This window comes from Sturnira hondurensis, unplaced genomic scaffold (genome assembly GCF_014824575.4).
Source record: "Sturnira hondurensis isolate 20B ecotype Veracruz unplaced genomic scaffold, ASM1482457v3 Scaffold0014430, whole genome shotgun sequence".
Lineage (NCBI taxonomy): Eukaryota > Metazoa > Chordata > Mammalia > Chiroptera > Phyllostomidae > Sturnira > Sturnira hondurensis.
In genome coordinates this window covers 1,505,254-1,525,642 of record NW_028087061.1, presented here as the reverse complement: position 1 = coordinate 1,525,642, position 20,389 = coordinate 1,505,254, and the positions used below count along the sequence as shown (strand labels likewise).

At 40.6% G+C, this 20,389-nt stretch overlaps 1 non-coding gene across 1 annotated transcript; it reads right to left on the bottom strand.

Moving 5' to 3' along the window:
- Positions 1 to 10,638: 10,638 nt before the first annotated feature.
- Positions 10,639 to 10,745, bottom strand: LOC118998993 (U6 spliceosomal RNA). Its single transcript, XR_005069011.1, has one exon. It is a non-coding gene; the product is annotated as a U6 spliceosomal RNA (small nuclear RNA).
- Between the last annotated feature and the right edge of the window lie 9,644 nt (positions 10,746 to 20,389).

The following is a 20,389-nucleotide window of genomic DNA, read 5'->3' as shown; positions in this document are numbered from 1 at the left end:
TCAATGTCCCAAAAGGTAGCTTTAGGGCGACAAAACTATGGTCCTCTCCACTTCTTTCCTTCAAACCACAAATATATATAGAGTGCAAGGCAGGCTTTTGAGTCTAAGGGAAGATGAGACCAAATAATACAAACGTACGAGTTAGAGAAATTTGCCAGCAAGTGTGGTGACCAGGGAATGCTATTACAGGAGGTGGCACTTGAATTGGCTGTGTTCAAAAACCCTTCCATGGCTTACTGTCACCCTCCAGATAAAATTCATAGCTGTCAGAATGGCACACACAGGTCTTTGTGGTGACCTATGGTTACCTGTTCAGTTGGATTTCTCTCCCCTCCTTTTTCACCCCAGGGCCATACTCATCACAAAGTAAAAGTCTGTGATTTATGTGAACTCACATGTAATGCGATTGACAATCCTCTACCAAGCACCTGCTACCTTTCTCGAACACGGGTGGAGTAAAGGTCTCTTTGCAGGGGGAGTGTGGCTGGGGTGGTGGGGAAAAGATGCCCAGGACCGTCTGAACTCCGCTTCAGGGGCAGTCGGTTGTGTACATAATGAGTTTCACTGTCCTCATTTTCTGTGTATTTTGTGACAGCACAGATCCAACTGGAAAATAACCATTTTTTCTTTACTGGCCCAAGAATGTGACCTTTTCTTCTATTTTATGCTTACAAGATTTGGGGACCTTACTACCATAAGATGTGTTTTTCTGTCCATGCAAATTCATGCCTCTGGGTGTTTGCACATGCCTGCCCTTCTTGATGAAATTTGAATTTCCCCATCCTGCCTTTCAGCTGTTAATGCCTCTCTTCCTATTTATGTTTCAAGACCGCATCAGGTGCTACCTCCTCTCTGAAGCCTTCCTTGACCCGGAAATCAGATTTAGAGGGTGTCACAGCTTGTTTTGCGTACTTTGTCCTAACTCTAATACTGCAGAATAAGCTTTAAACGGTGTGAGAGGTGCTTATTGAATGTTTGTGAAGAAAGGAGCCAAAACAGAGAGGCACCTTGTAAGCAAAGAGAGATGGGAAATTGTAAGTCTCCAGAGAAAGCAAGTTCTGTCCTGCTTTTACCCTCTCCTCACACTCGTAGGAAAAGACAGGCCAGTGTGCGCAGAAGACCTCGGAATTGCTGGGTCTTAGTTTCCTCATCGGTAACACTGGGGTAATGACAGTGCCTGCCTCATAGAGTGGCACGGGAGGAGGGCGTGTTATTGTAAGGAATTTAGAACTCTTCTAGGCACATAGAAAGCGGTCAGTAATGTTTGCCATTATTTGCTATATTAGATTAATTGCATGCATTCATGGGGGAGTCGTACACCTTACTAACGTGATGTTCCAGATACCTGAGTAAGTACCTGGGATCAAACCTGTTACCCAAAATTAGACCCAAGCTATCTGAAAGATATAGGTGACCCTCTGGGACTTTTCTGTGTCACTGGTAAGTCTAACAATTGAACAGATGAGCAGTACTGAGATCTCCTGGGACTGAGACTGGTGCAAAGATAGGGGAAGGGAAGTGCCTGGCTCTGTCTCTAAACCAAAATGCTTCATGGAGAGAAGTATCTTTGTTCTCCAGAGGGCACCATTGATGAAGACCAAGTGAAGTTACAAACATTTTGATTTATCACTTAAAAGCTTCCAAATAAGTATAGCTGTATGGAACAAGCTGCCTAATGAGGTAGTAAACTCCTTTCTAGTAGTGGGGATCATGGTCTGGATAGTTAAAATGGATATTCTAGGATCCTCAGCTTCAAGATTCTTGATTATGAAATACAAAAGGCTGTTAAGCTTCTGTTACAGTCATGAACTTGGGAGTTCAAAGACTTGGCTTCAAATTCCAGGACTGCTTTTGACTGTGAGATAGTCACTTAACCTATCTTTGCTTCAGTTTCCTCACCAGAAATAGTGAGAACAATCCCTGTTTCCCTCAGTATCAGAGAACTAGATCTTTTAAAATATGTAAATATTACCCCTGGCCAGGTAGCTCAGTTGGTTGGAGCATCATTCCAATACACCAACGTTGACAGTTCCATCCCCAGTCAGGGCACAGACAAGAATCAACCAATGTGGTACCTGGCTGGTGTAGCTCAATGGACTGAGTGCTGGCTTATGAACAAAAGGGTCACTGGTTCAATTCCCAGTCAGGGCACATGCCTGGGTTGTAGGCTGGGTCCCCAGTAGAGAGTGCGTGAGAGGCAACCACGCACTGATGTTCCTCTTCCTCTCTCTCCCTCCCTTCCTTTCTCTCTAAAGATAAAATAAAATCTTAAAAAAAAAGAATCCTGCGAACCACACAATCGCGGTTCGATTCCCAGTCAGGGCACATGCCTGGGTTGCAGGCCATTTCCCGGCAGGGGACTCACAAGAGGCAACTATACATTGATATTTCTCTCCCTTTCTCCTCTAAAGATAAATAAATAAAATATTTTTTTTTAAAAAGAATCAACCAGTGAACACATAAGTAAGTGAAACAACAAGTCAATGTTTCTCTCTCCCTCATCTCTGTTCCTAAAATCAGTCAATAAAAAATATAAATACTTTAGCACAGTTAATATAGTTGACACCAGATAAAGTGCAGTTATTTTTATCAGGTTCAATGCTCTCTCATGTGTTTGCTCAAATAAATTTATATCAATGTCTAGGATCTTTTCACCTGTAAAGCTTAACTCTGTATTGCCAGTCCTTTCTAGGTGTTTGCATGTTCCAGCTCACTCATTTTGGTTAGTCTAGGCACCAGTCATTGATCCATCCCCAGAAATTAGTTAGAGAAGATTTTACCTCTAAGCCCAGGGAGTGTGTGCTTTCTGGGTAGGTTCCAGAGCAAATGCCCTTTTCCTAAAGTGACATAAATAGTCCAGTCACTGCTTCCAAGCTCTGTTAAGAAGAGGAACAGACCTGTTTCCTCTAGTGTCCTCTGAGTGCTGATAACTGGATGCCAAGGAATTGGCTAGATCATCTGGGTAGGCAGCTGTCTACATGGTGTAATTTCAGGGTTTTGAGGAAATCCCCCTACTTAAAATATCTTCCTCCAATGGCCAGGACACATGCCTTATTCTTCACAATGAGATGCTGCTGAAATACAGTTGGTATCCAGGAGGGGACTCACATGCAGCCACTAGCATTGTTAGCACCCCAGTTTAAATTAATTTACCAGATGAGTCGATTGAGTAGCGTCTCAAACATAAGCAGTCACAAATAAGTGTTAACGAGGGGAGCTGGTTCCTAAGGATTAGAAGTCTGGGGCACCTGTCCACTCAGGTGAGGGGCTGTGTGGGTGGTCAGAACAGTTTGGGGACAGCAGGGAGGGCCCAGTCCCCATCAGGAGAGGGAACATGTACAGTGGGTTGGAGAGGCTCTGAACACTGTTCCAGGATTTCTCTATTTTGAATACTACTATAACTGAAGACACTTTTAAAAATAACACTTTTTCCCCCTTTGAGGTTATTTTCTTAGGTTATTTCCCCAAAGTGAAATTCCTAGATTAAAACTAAAGTTTTTATTGCATGATGCCAGAATGCTATAGAACCACCAGTTTAGTGCAAGTGTACTTGGGTTGAAATCTAATCCAGTCTTTGTGCAGTTTGTGTAATTGTTCTTGCAGAAGGCCATTCATTCTTTCATTCAACCAAAAGTTGTAGAACTACTGGTTAGTGCCAGGTACCATATTAAGCTCTGGGGACACAGATAAAATTAGCAGTTCCTACCTTCATACAGTCGAACTACTTATCAATTTGAGATAATTTAACTATTCTTAGCTGTTGCATCTTGCAGAGTGAAGAATCGGTCTGCATTCCTAACACTCATATTCTTTTTTTCTCTTTGTCTCTTCAATTCCTTTCTCCTAAAAAAATACTTATTCTGACATTTTACAAACTCTTTTAAAATGTCACTATATTACTATGTATGTTGAACTGACACAAGCATTTAAGTAAACTTTTGATCTAATTCCATCTTCTAGAGAAGGCCAATCTTAATAATTTGGGTAATTATCATTTTTAAGTCACCTGATACTGAATGCCTATGGTATATATGCCAATTATTGTTATGTCTAGGAGGTAGCTATTATTAGCTCCAAATTACAAACAAGGAAATTGAGTCTTTAGAGGTTAAGATTACATAACTTCTAAGTGGCTAAGTCAGGATTCAAACCCACCTCTGTCTGAATTCAAAATCTGTGCTCTTATTGAATGTGGAAGAGTAAATCCTTAAATAAACACTTTAATGGTTAACATCTATAGATGGTTGTAGAGTCATCTGAAAATAGGATTATCTTGTCATAGGCCTGCATGGGAGTTCCTGGATTTTGGAGCCAGTATTTTCATAACATTTTTACAAAGTGAATTTATTTGCTAGGGCTGTCATAACAAAGTAGCACCATCTGGTAGCCTACAAAATGGAAATACATTTTTTTCTTTTTAAAAAATATATTTTATCAGCCCTGGCTGGTGTGGCTCAGTGGATTGAGCATCAGCCTGCAAACCAAAGGGTTGCCAGTTTGATTCCCAGTCAGGGCACATGCCTGGGTTGTGGGCCAGGTACCCAACAAAGGGCACATTGATATTTATCTCTCTCTCTTTCTCTCTCCCTTCCCCTCTCTAAAACAAATAAATAAAACCCTTAAAATTTATATATATATATATATATATATATATATATATATATATCGATTATGCTATTACAGTTGTCCCATTTTTTCTCTCCTTTATCTCCCTCCTCCCTGTACCCCCTCTCCCACCATCATTCCCCCATCTTAGTTTATGTCCATGGGTCATACATATAAGTTCTTTGGCTTCTCTATTTCCCATACTATTATTACCCTCCCCCTGTCTATTTTGTACCTACTATTTATGCTTCTTATTCCCTGTACCTTTTCCCTGTTCTCCCCCCTCCCCCTCCCTGCTGATAACCCTCTTGTGATCCACATTTCTCTGATTCTGTTCCAGTTCTAGTTGTTTGCTTAGTTCGTTTTGGTTTTGTTTTTTTAGGTTTGGTTGTTGACAGTTGTCAGTTTGTTGTTATTTTACTCTTTGTATTTTCGACCTTCTTCTTTTTCTTAGATAAGTCCCTTTAACATTTCATATAATAAGGGCTTGGTGATGATGAACTCCTTCAACTTGACCTTATCTGGGAAGCACTTTATCTGCCTTTCCATTCTAAGTGATAGTTTTGCGAGATATAGCAATCTTGGATGTAGGGCTTTGCCTTTCACAACTTGGAATACTTCTTTCCAGCTGAGAAATCAGCTCATAGTCTTATGGAAATTCCTTTGTAGGTAACTGTCTCCTTTTCTCTTGCTGCTTTTAAGATTCTCTCCTTATCTTTAATCTTGGGTAATGTAATTATGATGTGCCTTGGTATGTGCTTCCTTGGGCCCAACTTCTTTGGGACTCTCAGCTTCCTGGAATTCCTGGAATTCTATTTCTTTTGCCAGATTAGGGAAGTCCTCCTTACTTATGTGTTCAAATAAGTTTTCAGTTTCTAGCTGCTCCTCTTCTCCTCCTGGAGCCCCTATGATTCAGATGTTGGAACGTTTAAAGTTGTCCTGGAGGTTCCTAAGCCTCTCCTCATTTTTTTTAAATTCTTATCTTTATTCTGTTCTGGTTGAACGTTTATTTCTTCCTTCTGGTCCAAACTATTGATTTCAGTCTCAATTTTCTTTCCTTCACTGTTAGTTCCCTGTGCATTTTCCTTTATTTCACTTTTTATAGCCTTAACTTTTCCCTTTATTTTGCAACCATACTCAATCATTTCTGTGAGCATCCTGATTACCCATATTGTGAACTCTGCATCTGATAGGTTGGCTATTTCTTGATTGCTTAGTTCTATTTTTGGAGTTTTGATCTGTTCTTGTTCTTTTTTTTTTCCTTGCAGCATCTTTTTTTAATATGTATTTTATTGATTATACCATTACAGTTGTTCTATTCCCCCCTTCATTCCCCGCCACCCTCCCCCACCATTCCCCACCTTTAGTTTATGACCACGTGTCTCAAGTTCTTTAGATTCTATATTTCCCCTACTATTCTTGCCCTCTCCACTATCTATTTTCGATCTACTGTCTATATGCTATTTTCTGTACCTTCTCCCCCCTTCTCCTCCTCCCACTCCCCTGTTGCTAACCCTCCATGTGTTCATTTCTATGGTTCTACTCCTCATCTAGCTGTCCTCTTGGTTTGCTTTTGTTTTAGGTGTGGTTGTTAATAACTGTGAGTTTGCTGTCCTTTCACTGTTCATATTTTTCATCTTCTTTTTGTTAGATAAGTCCCTTTAACATTTCATATAATAAGGTCTTGGTGATGATGAACTCCTTGAATTTGATCTTATCTGAGAAGCACTTTATCTTACCTTCCATTCTAAATGAAAGCTTTGCTGGATAGAGCAATCTTGGATGTAGGTCCTTGCCTTTCATGACTTGGAATACTTCTTTCCAGCCCCTTCTTGCCTGTAAGGTCTCTTTTGAGAAATGAGCTGACAGTCTGATGGGAACTCCTTTGTAGGTGACTGTCCCCTTATCTCTTGCTGCTTCTAGGATTCTTTCCTTCATTTTAACCTTGGCTAATGTAATTATGATGTGCCTTGGTGTGTTCCTCCTTGGGTCCAACTTCTTTGGGACTCTCTGAGCTTCCTGGATTTCCTGGAAGTCTATTTCCTTTGCCAGACTGGGGAAGTTCTCCTTTGCTATTTGTTTAAATAAGTTTTCCACTTGTTGTTCTTCCCCTTCCCCTTCCGGTACCCCTATAATTCAGATGTTGGAACATTTAAAGATGTCCTGGAGGTTCCTAAGCCTCTCCTCATTTTTTTGAGTTCTTGTTTCTTCATTCTTTTCTGGTTGGATGTTTCGTTCTTACTTCTGGTCCACTCCATTGATTTGAGTCCCAGTTTCCTTTCCATCACTATTGGTTTCCTGTGCATTTCATTTCATTTCAATTAGTCGAGCCTTCATGTGTTCCTCTAATTTGTGACTATAATCAACCAATTCTGTGAGCATACTGATCACCAGTGTTTTGAACTGTGCATCTGAGAGGTTTGCTATTTCTTTTTTGCTTAGAGTTATCAGCTCTGGGGGTTTGAGTTCTTCTTGAGTCATATTTTGGACTGTTTGTGCCTGTAACATATGAGGAGCAGAGCCCTAGGTGTTCACCAGGGCGGGGCAACTCAGTTGCTGGGTTGTGATGCTGTATGTGGGGGCGGGGTCAAAGGAAAGCAATGGCGGTTCCCTCTGCCGCCTCTTGCCACCGAGGCCGCATAGTCTGTTCCACTGCGCGCAAATGTGCGACCGCGGTCAGCCTGCCGCCTTGTGCACCCACTGAGTTCGCCCAGTGGGGCCTGTGTGGTCTGTCTCACTGCTCACTCCTCTGCTGGTTTATCTGCTCTCGAATGTGTGACCGCGGTCAGCCTGCCCCTCACCCTCACTGGATCCGCGCTGCTACCCCGGTTGCCTGCGTACCTGGGTCAGGGGATCTTTCCTGCCCAACCCTGCTCCGCTGCTGGCTCCACCCCTCTTACCGGTCCAGTTGAACGGTTCGTTGTTGTTGGACTTCCGTATAGTTCAATTTTCTGTTCTTTGGCTGCGTCTTTGTTTACTAAACCTTTGTTGTATTCAAACTTGGTGGGAGAAGGCAGTGTTTCCACCTAGGCCTCCATCTTGGCGGAAGTCCCCTTGCAGCATCCTGTTCTTGTTCTTTTATTTGGGCCATTTGTTTTGTCTTACAGCACCTGTTACATAGTAAGGGATGGAGCTATAGGTATTTGCCAGGGCGGGACAACCCTCTTTGCTATGCTGTGGCGGCATATGTGGGGGAGGGTTTGGAGAGGGAACAATGCCACTTACTCAGTTCTCCACAGACTTTCAGTCACTTCCTCTGCTACCCATAAGCAAATTGGGCCCTTCTGGTGCTGATTCCCAGGTAGGTGGTTTTGTGTACGTTCTAGGACCCTGTGGGTCTCTCCAATCAACACTCCTGTGAGGCTGGGAGTTTCTCCTGCTGCCTTAACCCCAACAGGTTTTTACAGCCAGAGCTTTTGATGCTCTATTTCCTTGTGCTGGAACCCTGGGTTGCTTTGTCTGTCTCACTCCCCAGATGTTCCTCCTGGTTTATTTGCATGCAAATGTGGGACCACTGGTTCTCCAGCCACAGTCTTGCTATGATTTCTCTCCACCTCGTCTGCCCCTCTCCACCCCTCCTATCAGTGTGGATGAATGTTTCTTTAACTCATTGGTTGTTGGACTTCCGTACAGTTCAATTTTCTGGCAGTTCTGGTTACTTTTTGTTTTTAAATTTGTTATTGTCCTTCTTTTGGTTGTGCAGGGAAGCAAAGTATATCCACCTATGCCTCCATCTTGGCCAGAAGTCTGGAAATACATTTTCCTCACAATTCTGGGGAATATAAGTTAGAGAGCAAAGTGTCAGCAGGGTGGGTTTCTTCTGAAGCCTCTCTTCTTGGCTTGTAAATGACCACCCTTTCTTAGTCTTCGCATAGTCTTCTTTCTGTGCCTATATCCTTATCTCCTTTTCTTATAAGGATACCAGTCATGTTGAATTAGGACCCACACATATGACCCTAGTTTACTTTAATTATCTCTTTAAAGGTCCTGTTTCCAAGTACACGTTCTGAGGTATGTGGTAGATGGCAGTGGGGGTGGGGGGCGGTAGTTAGACCTAAACATATGAATTTTGGAACACTGTTCAGCCCATAACAAAGTGAACATAACGGTGCTGATCATTACCTGAAGAGAGTTGGTTATAGGATGCTTTGTTCACTTCTATAGTTGTTTCAGGAATATGATGAACATCTACTGTTCAAGGCTTGGTACTAAGCTAGGGAAACAAACACTGTGGTGGACATGGTCCCTGTCTTTTAAGAACTATGAAGGGCCATTTGGAGAGACCAGAGGTTCTCAAGCTCAAAAGCACATCAGTGTCACCTGGAGGGCTTGTTAAAACACAGATCACTGGGCCCCGCCCCCAGAGTTTCTGATTCAGTGGACCTGGAGTGTGCCCAAGAATTTGCATTTCTAACAAGTTTCCAGGTGCTGCTAGTCTGGAGACCACACACTTTCAGAACTAGCAAGCTACACATATCAAGATTGCACGTGACATGTATGATTGAGGTGACACAGGTGCTTGGAGAGCACAGAGGAGGGGCCGTTTTCTGTTTTCATGCTAAAGCAGCTGAAGAGACAACTGGGAAAGTCCCTTTGCACCTGAAAATTCCCCAGAAAATGTTTTAGCATTTAGACTTCCACTTTGTAAACATATTATGGTAAGAAGCAACGCATGGCCTATACCATTAACTCGATACTTGGCAAACACTACCTTTATTACTAATTATATCTATATAAGAAAATAGAAAGCCTGGGGTAGCAATACATTCTGGGTTCTACTCTTGATTTGAAAATGCTGTGGAAACTTCGTCAAATCACTTCCTTTCCCTGGTATTTGGTTTTGGTCATCTATATAAATATTTGGTCATCTATAAAAGTAAATAGATTAGATGAGAAGATCTTTAGGTTTCCCTACAGCTCAGTCTTTATGATTCTATGAATCTTGTCTTATTGGGATAAAAAGATCCTTAAGAAACTAGGACCATGTCTTTTCCCTCTGTGTATCTCCCTGGTACTTAACACAGTACCTTAAACATAGTAGCTCTTTAGCAAATGTTTATTGATCAATTGACTGAATTAGTCAATACCAGTGCAAGACACAAGAGATTCTTGGCTCACTGCCTTAAAGATTATAACTTCACCCCACCCTAAGGATAACTCTTACCCACATTTCTAGTTGCCAGAAGCTCTCATTTTCAGCAGCCATCCCTCTTTGCCACTACTCGCTCACACCATTAACTTATTATTTTTATTATTAATTTTAGACATGTTTTGTTGTTCCACTTATTTCTACATCCATTGGTTGTTTCTTGTATATGCCCTGACTAGGGATCTAACCTGCAACAGTTGTACGGGGATGACATTCTAACCAAGGGAGCTACCCGACCAGGTCTCACTGCAAACTTCTAGCATTGTTCCAATCTCCATTCATTTCTCTTGGGCACAATACTGAAGGAAATTATCTACGAACTCTATTGTCTCTCCATTCATTACCTTGCTTCCTGATTTTATTTAATCTGGCTTGCAGCCCTCTGTGCTCCCAATGTGACCTCTAACACACAAAGGGCTACTCCATATGTAGTCTACCTCTTAATCAGTGTATGTTTCATGAATTAGGGCTTATGCCTGTCTCACTTGTGGACCTTGGGCAAGTTATTTACTTTCCTGGGTAGAATAATCATTAAGAGGATTAGAGGAAAAAATATATGTGCCATATAAATATCTAGCATATATCATATGTATTGCCATATTACATGGCACATATGTGATTAGAATAGTACTTATCACATAGTAAATGCTCAATTCATATTGGATTTTTTTTTAAATTTTATTTATTTATCTTTAGAGGGAAAGGGAAGGAGAGAGAAGGAGAGAAATATCAATGTATGGTTGCCTCTTGTGAGTCCCCTGCTGGGAACTGGCCTGCAACCCAGGCATGTGCCCTGACTGGGAATCGAACCGCAATTGTGTGGTTCACAGGCCCCCGCTCAATCCACTGAGCTATACCAGCCAGGGCTCATATTGGATTTTTAAAAAAATATGAAATGTTTTATGAATTTGGGTGTCATCCTTGTGCAGGGGCCATCCTAATTTTCTCTGTGTTGTTACAATTTTAGTGTATGTGTTGCCAAAGCAAGCACAGATATTATTTTTATGTATTAGACTGTACTTACTTCTCTAAGCCTTTGGCTTAGAAACCTGGCAATCTTAATTTATAAAAGTGCTTTTCTGATAAAGGCAGAATTTTGCTCTGAAGGCTATATTGTATATTAAAAGAGCAAACAGCCATCTATTTTTTCATTGTAAGTGGCAGAGGCAAAGATTAGTGCAGGGCACATTCACAGGATCTTAGATATATGTCTTCTTCCTTGGATTTAATTCAATTCAATATTTAAAAAAATTTTTTTAGTACTTCCCAAAGCGAGCTGTGTAGTCTTAAAAAATTTACAATATAGTCTATGCACTTGAAGAGCTTATGGTCTCATTCATGGGAAACACTCAGTTAATGCTTGCTGCTCTTAAAGATGCTGCCATGATGACAGTAGACACTTACATAACCAAAAAATGTGACCTTCTCAGCTAACTAGGACATGTAATTGTTGTGAGTGCAAAAACTATTATCTGTAGTGATCAGGGAGAGCTGCAAGAAGTCCAAATAGCTCTGAGTTGGCGTGAAAGGGTAGACTGAACTTGGGGATACCTGTGTAATTTGTATGTAATCTGTATTGTCTTCACAGCCCAGCACAAGAGAACTGGCTGTTTGCCAATAGAACTTTCATTCATAAGAGTGACTTCAGAGCTAACTCTGACGACTGCCAATGATACATTTGATTTTCATCCAGTGAGTGGGTGTCTCTTTGGTGAAATAGCATCCCTGAACACAGAAACAAGCTTAATTTAGTTTTTATGAAGAGGATAACAGCTCTCTAGTTGTCCAGAGTGAGCAAGACTGTACTTAGAAATTCAAAGAATCTTTGACAAAGTTATACATTAAAGGCCATAAAAAGTGGTTCCGTGTTTGCACTATGGTTGGTCTAGTTCTGGCTGTGGTGAGCTATCAATGTTTGTTTTAGCATCAACAGCACCCAACCTAAAAGAAGAACTAAAACAGAGTTGGAAAGAGGAAGTATATGTTGAAAGTATAAAGTTTTCCAAATTGTTGAGTGGATTTCATCCAATCATGTTAATGCATGTCTTTGTCATTTGGATCTTAAGCTACTATTCCTCAACCATAAGCTTTAGGAGATAACTTGAATAGAGAACCTGCCTATTTTTTTCTTCAATGAAAACTGAAATGAAATCTACAACCTTTTTCATCTCTCTCCTTCACCTTCTGTGTCATGACATCAGGAGGTCCCATTGATTTGTCTCTGCGGCTTTCTGCTTTAGATTTATTTAAGAAAACATTTTTCCCCTTGTTTTATTGAGAGGTAATTGACATACAACACTGATTAAGTTTAAGGTATATAACATTATGATTTGACTTACATATATTGTGAAAAGATTACTGCAATAAGTTAATATACATCACCTCATATGGATATTAAAAAATGTTTCGTAATGAGACCTCTTAGGATCTACATTCTTAACAACTTTCAAATATACTACACAGCAGTGTTAACTATAGTCACCATATTGTACATTTCATCCCCAGTACTTACTTATAATTGGAAGTTTGTACCTCTTGACCATTTTCATCTAATTACCCCTCCCCCTGTGTCTAGTAACCATAATTCTGATCCCTTTTTGAGTTTGTTTTGTGTTTATATTCCACATATAAGTGAGATCATACAATGTTTGTCTTTCTCTGACTTATTTCACTTAGCATAATGCTCTCAAGGTCCATCCATGTTGCTGCAAATGGTAGGAATTCCTTCTTTTTTATAGCTGCAGGAGAATACATTTTCTATACATACCACAAATTATTTATCTAGACATCCATTGATGGACACTTAGGTTGTTTCCATGTCTTGTTATAGTTAAAGAAACTTTTATTCATTCATTTCCCATGTATTGGAGGATACAAAGACCATAATACAAAGCATCTTTTGCTTTAATTCCTGATGCTACTCACCCCATTCCCTCTCTCCTTTCTATCTAGTCATCTCTTACTCATCCTTAAAGTCCAGGTGAAGTTCTACATCTCCAAGGAATCTTCCCTGACTTCTTCAGCCTCTTCTGACCCTAACCCTAACTCTGACCCTAGCCTCATCATAGAATGCCTTGTTAAATCCCTTAAACTCATCTTGTGTCCCTTGGAAAAGCAGAAGGACACAGTAGGTAGGAGACACCTCTGTCACTTAGCTATGTAGTCTTGGACAAATTATTTCTGTTTATCTGTAAACCAGGAAGATAGTAAAACTGCCTGCATCATAGTTTTTATTTATTTATTTTTAAGTGTATTTCATTGATTGTGCCATTACAGTTGTCCCATTTCCCCCCTTTCATTCCCCTCCACCCTGCACACCTCCTCCCACCCACATTCCCCTCTTTAGTTTATGTCCATGTGTCACAAGTTCTTTAGCTTCTACATTTCCCATACTGTTCTTGCCTTCCCCCTGTCTATTTTCTACCTGCCATCTATGCTACTTATTCTCTGTACCTTCTCCCCCCCTTCTCCTCCTCCCACTCCCCTATTGCTAACCCTCCATGTGATCTCCATTTCTATGTTCCCACTCCCGATCTAGCTGTCCTCTTAGTTTGCTTTTGTTTTAGGTGTGGTTGTTAATAACTGTGAGTTTGCTGTCCTTTCACTGTTCATATTTTTATCTTCTTTTTCCTAGATAAGTCCCTTTAACATTTCATAGAATAAGGGATTGGTGATGATGAACTCCTTAAACTTGACCTTATCTGAGAAGCGCTTTATCGGCCCTTCCATTCTAAATGAAACCTTTGCTGGATAGAGCAATCTTGGATGTAGGTCCTTGCCTTTCATGACATGGAATACTTCTTTCCAGCCCCTTCTTGCCTGTAAGGTCTCTTTTGAGAAATGAGCTGACAGTCTGATGGGAACTCCTTTGTAGGTGACTGTCCCCTTATCTCTTGCTGCTTCTAGAATTGTCTTCTTCATTTTAATCTTGGCTAATGTAATTATGATGTGCCTTGGTGTGTTCCTCCTTGGGTCCAACTTCTTTGGGACTCTCTGAACTTCCTGTACTTCCTGGAAGTCTATTTCCTTTGCCAGACTGGGGAAGTTCTCCTTTGCTATTTGTTTAAATAAGTTTTCCACTTGTTGCTCTTTCTCTTCTCCTTCTGGTACCCCTATAATTTGGATGTTGGAATGTTCAAAGATGTTCTGGAGGTTCCTAAGCTTCTCATTTTTTTGAATTCTTGTTTCTTCATTCTTTTCTGTTTGGTTGTTTCTTTCTTCCTTCTGGTCCACTCCATTGATTTGAGTCCCAGTTTCCTTTCCATCACTATTGGTTCCCTGTGCATTTTGCTTCATTTCACTTAGTGTAGCCTTCAATTTTTTCATCTAATTTGCAACCAAAATCAATCAGTTCTGTGAGCATCCTGATCACCAGTATTTTGAACTGTGCATCTGATAGCTTGGGTATCTCTTGGTTGCTTAAAAGTATTGGTTCTGGGGCTTTGATTTGTTCTTTTGTTTGAGCCATAGTTTTTGGTCAGGTTGAGCCTGTTATGTACGAGTGTCAAAGCCTTAGGTGTTCACCAGGGCGCAGCAACCCACGTTGCTGGTTTGTGATGCTGTATGTAGAGGTGGGGTCAGAGAGGGAACAATGGCACTTGTTCCACTCTCTCTTGGATTTCAGTCCCCTCTGCCGCTTCTCACAAGCAAATTGCGCCCTTCTGGTGCTGGTTTCCAGGTGGGTGGGCTTGTATACATTCTAGGACCCTGTGAGTCTCTAGAGACTCATTGGGTCTCTAGTGACTCAATGGGTCTCTAGTGACCCATTCTAGAGACCCTGTGGGTCTCTCCAGTGAACTCTCCTGTGAGGCTGGGAGCCACTCCCAGCACCTCAACCCCCACAAGTTTTTTCAATCAGTTCCTTTAGGTTTTATTTCCCATCACTGGGGCCCTGGGTTACTTGGTCTGTCTAGCTGCCCATTTTTGCCTGGTTTATCTGAGTGCGAATGTGTGGCCACAGTCAGCCAACCACCTTGTGCGCTCTGCTCATTTCCTCCCCACACCTGGGGTCTGCTAGCCCTGTGCATCCATCCGGTGGCTGCACTCCTGGGTCTGGCAGCCACCGCCTTTTCCTGGTACAATCCCTCTCCACTGGCCGCTGACTCTGCCCCTCTTACTGGTCTGGTTGAATGGTTGTCAGACTTCCATACAGTTCAATTTTCTGTCTGTTCTGGTTGTGTTTTTGTTACTAAATCATTGTTGTCCTTAATTTTGGTTGCACGAGGAGGCACAGTATTTTCACCTATGCCTCCATCTTGGCCGTAAGTCCTGCATCATACTTTTTAGATAAGGATCCTTATAAAGTGCTTAGAAAAATGCCTAGTACATTTTTGATGCTCAGTGTTGGCTGCTATCTATCATAGTGTCTCTTTTGACCCTTTTGCCCAACTCATTTTTAGCACTTAGCCTTTATGAAAGGATGGTTTCTGTCCTCACTACATTTATAATTTAGTTGTTGAGGTTAAACAAATATAGAAAAGTAAGACTGTGTACTATTAAGTGAAAAATTAGACATCCAATAACACCGTGGCCGGTGTGGCTCAGTGGGTAGAGTGCTAGCCTGTGAACCAAAGAATTGCCAGTTTGATTCCTAGGCCTGGACTGAGGACCAGGTCCCCAGAGAGGGGGTGCCTGAGAGACAGGCAAACATTGATGTTTCTCTCCCTCTCTTTTTCCCTCCCTCCCCTCTCTCCAAAAATAAAAATAAATAAATAAAATCTTTAACTAAAAAGATAAGTTAAAAAAATTTTTAAAAGTAGATATACAATAAACAAATATTTTTATTAGCATCTTTTTAGTGCCTAGCAAAATGTTCCACATAATCTTTTTGAGCAGTTTCTTTCCCTTTTACCTAGATGCAGTCTGTGGCTTTTTGAAGCTACATCAGCAATTTTATTTTGCTTTTTAAAGATGGCAGACAATCCCCTCACCAATTCCCAAACATATGACATCTTTTCTATTCCCCTCTCTCTCAGAGTGTTTGTTCACATACCTGGTCTTTTGGGTCTGAGGCACAGATTTTCCTAGTCTTCTAATATGATATTTTACAATAATCTTCAGGCTTCCTTCAGCCTTAATACCTTCTAACCTACTCATTTTTGTTTTTACTTATGCACATAATACTCAGGAACTATAAAATCTTTGTGTATAGAGATTATTGATTTTTGACTATTTTAATTCAAATTGTCAGCACTGAATGTGTAAAATTCCAAAAATCTATACTTCCAAAAGTGTAGATTATTTTTATTTAAAAAAAATGAATTGGTAATGAATTTAAATATATTTTACTGGGTAATAAAAATGCTTTCTCCAACTTTGCTGAGGAAACTGAAAGAGATTTATAAACTTGAAAAAAATGTCACATGTTATCAGGAACAAGAACCAGTTCTGACCTGACTACATAGAGTCCCTGACTGTTCTGAAGTTGACACTGAAGGTTTCCTAGCTGTTCACCACTACCACAATTACAACTAAAAGTGGAAGGCTTTAGTCTAAAGTTAGACTGTTTCATGTCTCACAGTAATAAATTTTCACATATATTCCGCTCATGAAATATATGTGAAATTTAACATTTCCTAAGTAATCTTAACTGTTGAGATTATTGGAAATAATTTTTAAGGTCGAAAAGAAGTGCAGTGCAGTTGGCTTTCTCCAGAATTTCCAAAAGAGAAATTTGATTTCTCTTTTGATTTCTCCAAAGAGACATTAAAATAGAAAATAATGAATTTTTTTCAAAAATAAACTTTAAAAAGGCAGTGATTGTGGTTTTTTTGTTTGTCTTTTGTTTTTGTTTTTTAAGGCGAGAATAAGAGATGCAGACCCAAATGATTTTCCCCTGATGAACTGCAAATAGCTTATAGAGAAAGCTGTACAGCAGGTCCTGGAATAAGGTTGTTTGGTTCAACATTGTTTTGTGACAACGCTGAGATGCCCAAGAAACTTAACTCTTTTCGCCTCTGTAAAATTGATTTTATTACACAGTCATTTTGCTGCAGTTTAATGACAATAAGTGAGGACTTTAAGGTACAGACCTGCTTATATATAAATGTATCAGGTAGCCCTGACTGGTGTAGCTCAGTGAATTGAGAGTGGGCCTGCAAACCAGAGGATCAAAGTTCAATTCCCAGTCAGGGCACATGCCTGGGTTGCAGGCCAGTTCCCAGCAGGGGATGCACAACAGGCAACTGTACATTGATATTTCTCTCCCTCTCTCCTTCCCTTCCCCTGTAAAGATAGATAAATAAAATAAAAAAATAAAATAAATGTATCAGCTATACTCAGAGGTATGTTAAAAACATAGTGTGCAGGCACCCCTTTCAAACTCAATTCTAAACTTAAATCCATAGCAGGTAGAATATGGAAACCACCTAAGGATTCATTTGGCTATTGCTCAAATTAACATCAACAGCACAATTGTGACCTTTATCTTTCCACAAGCATTTGTTATTTAATAATTAGCATGATTTTTGATTGTTAGATTCTTTGAAACAGCACAGGTAGTGCTTGCTTTTATTATTTAAACTACATTTTGATGAAATAAAACATCAAGTTCCCCACACTCAAAAAGTAACTTTTAATACAAAACATACTTCAATGTTTGATAATTATCTTTATGAGTGGTCTTAAGTCAATAAAAATCTCTTTGCCAATCAAGGTCCATGTTTTGTAACTTCCAGCTGTGAAGCACCCACCATATAAAGCAAACATATTAAATGTTAATTACTTTAGCTCTAATTAAATATTTAGGCCTACAAAGATCTAGAGAAAGTGAAAAAGGTTGAACTTTATTTAATGTATACTACTATTTCAAATCAAGACGATTAAAATTAAACAATTTATCCTGAATTTCACCTTGGGAATCTCCAAGGTGCAAGACCATTCTAAAATTCTTCCTTTTCATCATCATTGTCATAATCATCATCCTCATTATTGCCATATAGCTAATATTTATAAGTTTACTTTGTGCTAAGCTATGCACACAATTCTGCTTTACATGCAGAATTTTATTTGTTCCTTACAACAGCCCTATGAGGTAGGTACCATTATTAACTCCATTTAGCCTAACACGCAAGAGGCAAACACAAGGCCCGAGGACCAAATCTCACCCTCCACCTTGTTTTATCCAGCCCGACACCTTGTTTCTACCTGGAGGCAGCACCAAACTCTCACTTAACTGTTAAGGAGTAAATTACATTTATACAGTCCTAAAATTACATTAGGCCCTTTGAAGACAATCATGAAGCTGATGCAGCCCCTGGTGAAAATGAGTGTGACACCCCACGCTTAGAAAGGTTAATAACCTGATGAATATCACATAACCCATAGATGCTAGATCACAGATTTGAAAGTAGACTAACTTAGTTTAAAGTCTTTGCTTCTAACCTTTATTTTGCCTAAGCCCACTTAATTAACTTAAACTTGATATAATTGACTTTATTTTTTTAAAGGTTTTATTTATTTATTTTTAGAGAGAGGGGAAGGGAGGGAGAAGAGAGGGAGAGAAACAGCAATGTGTTGTTGCCTCTCGAATGCCTCCCCTACAGAGGACCTGGCCTCAACCCAGGCATGTGCCCTGCCTGGGAATCAAACCAGTGACCTTTTGATTCACTGGCCAGTGCTCAATCCACTGAGCCACACCAGTCAGGGCTAAATTGACTTTAATCATGACCTTTTTGTTGGGATATATTTTGGTCTACCTCTTCATCACCAAATGTTAAAGTACCTTATATGTTCAAGTAATAGGAAGACAAGATATAAATAATTAAAAATTTAATTAACACAGATAAAAAAAAAACAAAACTCAAATACTACATTATTGCGATGGAGTGGACAGTAGATGAATGCTTGGAGTTTGTTTAGCAATCTGGGTGGAATTACAATTGTTTCCTGTTGTAAATAAAAGTGAAGAGGTGGGGACCTTCTCAGAACAGGTTGACTGCTCCTGTAAAAGGGGAAAGTCGGGAAAGTGCTAGGTGAATGCAAACAAGTGGGAAGGTTCTATTAGGGCTTGAGAAAAGAAAGGGAGGGGAGAGGAGATGGAGGTGGGGGTCACATACATTTACACTCGATGTCTTACTCAGTACCAGGGGCAGTTTTAGACCCTGATAAGAGGAAATCTTTGAATCCTCAGGAGTTGAATTTGGGTCATTTCGTTTCTTCCTCCTTTCGCTGTTGTACGACCCGGGGTAATGCCACTTACGTTTCATTTTCCTCTCTGTAAAAAGGGAATGATTCTTGTCTTGTTGGTTGTCCTGTTGGTTTCTCCTAGTCATCAAAAATGAACCCATTGGCTCTGGCTGGGTAGCTCAGTTGGCTAGAGCATCATCCCAATACACCAAGGTTGCAGATTCAATCCCCAGTCACGACACATATAAAAGTTAACCAATGAATGCATAAATAAGTGGAACAACAAATTGTTTCTCTTAATCCCATTCCTTGATCTCTAAAATCAATCAATAAATTACAAAAACTTAAAAAATGAATGAGTTAGGCCACAGTACACAAACAAAAGGAAAATATGTTAACAGTTTATAAGGTAAAATTTAAAAGTTGTAAAATATCTGGGCATCTTTATAATCACTGTAGAAAACTTAATGAAACATTTACATTAATGACTTGCAGGTATACTGATCCTCCAATCTACTTATTTTTCTAAGTTTCAGGAATTTGAAAAAAATTAAAATGAGCTATGGTTGGCTTTAATTACTTAGGCCATTGACAATTCAATTTATGGATTACATAGGATTTTAATATACTCATTTCACACATCGTGATCAACTCTACATGAAGTTTAAAAGAACAAAGGATGAAAGTCGAATGGTTGGTTTTCCACGTTTTTTCCCTGGGGCGCAGGTTGAGGGGGGACTTCCTTTGAGATAAGACAGGGGCGGCCAGCATTGCCCGACTGACTGGTAACAACAGGATGAAAAGGTGAATATAACGTGAAAACTGACTAAATCGAGCGCAGCCTCGCCCCCACCCCCTCCGCGTCTTAGATGAGGAATTTTCTTGTCTCCCGCCCTCACCCAAGGGGCTGAGACAACAGCTGGCATCACAATACTAAATTTGTTTCGTGATTTCCTCTTTACCCGGTACTGTGACATATCCCTTCTTAGGAATCGGGATTCCTTTCAGCACTTTTGAAATAAAAATCTTGAGAATCTGGGGGCTGATGTTCCTCATTGGCTGTGACATTCGTGATCTGGACCCCTCCGCCCAGTAAGTGGAGTTCTCCCCCAGTTTTATTCCAGGCCTGTGCCACCTCCACTCCCTCCACGAAAATGCCGTGACTCATGGCTTTCGGATCCTTCTCCCCCCACGCGCCCCCACACACCAACCCGCGAGGACCCAGCCCGGGCCCGGAGACACGTCAACCCGCCCAGGCCGACTTGGAGGTCTCGGGTCTGAGTCACACAGAAAGACCACCCTCGTCGGCCTCCCCACACACATAGTCCCTCACACCCCTATGCGCCGGCCGCCGGGCCTCTCCGCCCGGCACAGCAACGCCCGTTGTCTCTGCGCAACTTGTTATGCTGCAGCTCGAGCCCTTGACCCAAAAACCTCCGAGAAAGACAGCCGCAGAGCCGTCCTCCCGCGGCCTTTGAAGGCTTTGTTATTGTTTGGGTTTGAATCGAT